Genomic DNA, 1,813 nt, shown 5'->3' with positions numbered 1-1,813 from the left:
CGCTATCCAGTAAATGTACGAGTGGGAATCAACTCATTCTTTGCATTAGGCACCACAGTGGTACCTCCTTTCTTTAGAACACATTGAACAGGACTTACCCACTCACTGTCTGCAATCGCATATACTACCCCCACATCTAACCACTTTATGATCTCCTTTTCACTACCTCTTGCATGTTTTGGTTCAATCTCGGCTGATGTTCAACACTCAACTTACTGTCCTCCCTTAGCAGAATTTTGTGCTCACAAATACCAAAAGAAATACCCTGAATGGCTGCTCTAGTTCAACCAATAACACGTCTATACTCGTGCAAAATCTCCAATAATCGCTCAATCTGTTCCTCAGTCAATAATGTTCAAACAATCACTGGCAATGTCTTCTTCGGACTAAGGAACTCATACCTCAAGTGTGTTGGGAGTTGTTTAAGCTCAAGCTCTGGTGGCTAAACAATAGAAGGCTTAGCTGGTGGTGTAGTTCTATTAGCAAGGTCAAGATCAGGCTTTCTTGGGTGGTAAGTGTAAGAACCTAGACCCTCATGCGCATTTACCATTTCCATGTAGCTTTCCATATCGTCAGTATCAAAGTTCACCAGAACAGCAGCAACAGCTTCACTTAAACTTTCTTCTTCCATTTTATGTTCGACAGCATCATCAATCCTATCAAATGAATCAATAACTGAGATGTTCTCACAAGCAATTGGTAACTTCATCCCCTTACTTGCTTGGAAAGTCACCTCTTCTTCATTCACTCGGAACTTGATTTTATTCTTTTCAGAGTCCATCAGCACAGTGCCCATAGCAAGGAAGGGTCTTCTTAAATGATGGGAATATATTTATTAATTGCACAATCCAGAATCACGAAATCAGCAGGCAACATGAACTTACCCATTTGTACCAACACATCATCTACAACCCCAAATGGCGTCTTGATGGATCTGTCCGCCATTTGTAATGACATAGAAGTCAGTCTAGGCATTCCCAATCAGGATTTCTTGAAAATAGTTAGGGGAATTAAATTGATACCGCTCCCCATTATCACACAGAACATGAGAAAATACATGAAGCCCAATATTACATGGAATGGTAAACGCCCCTTGATCTCCCTTCTTCTGAACTATGGTAGAAGCAATAATCGAACTCACGTGATGAGTTAAATTCACTATCTCATGTTGAACAGACCTTTTCTTCATAAGCAGGTTTTTTATGAACTTAGCAAATCCGGGCATCTCTTTCACAACATCTAAGAATGGGAAATTCACCATTAACTGCTTGAACTGATCATAGAGCTTTTGACACTTAGCATCGTCATTCTTCTTTGTCAACCTTTGAGGAAAGGGAGGTTTTGCTTTGTACATCCGAGTCAAAGGACGAAGAGCCCCTTTTATCGTCTGTTTCCTAGGATCAGCAGCAGCATCTGGAACATCAGTAGCTTTGTTTTCAACATGGACCTCGTCATCGACTATAGACATATCAAAATGCACCTCTTCTTCCTCAATAATCGAATCTAGATCAACTGCCTTTTTGTCAGCACTTTGAAGTATTTTACCGCTTCTCGTGCTAATAGAAAAGTACGCTCCACACCATCACCTCCATTCTTAGGGTTTGGAATGGTATCACTAGGAAGTCTTTCTTTTCTAGCAGGATGCTGCTCTCTAAAAAGATCACGCATCTGTTGTTCAAGCTTTTGAATCGCTGTTGAGTGAGAAACCATTGTCTCTGATAGCCCAGATAATGTCTTTTCAGTATTCGTCTGACTTGCCAGTACTTTTTCAAGCATTGACTCTAACCTGGAACAACCTTGATCATTAGACTGC

Source organism: Lycium ferocissimum, unplaced genomic scaffold (assembly GCF_029784015.1).
Source record: "Lycium ferocissimum isolate CSIRO_LF1 unplaced genomic scaffold, AGI_CSIRO_Lferr_CH_V1 ctg8654, whole genome shotgun sequence".
NCBI lineage: Eukaryota > Viridiplantae > Streptophyta > Magnoliopsida > Solanales > Solanaceae > Lycium > Lycium ferocissimum.
The sequence above is the reverse complement of the archived record's forward strand: the minus strand, read 5'-3'. Positions refer to the sequence as shown.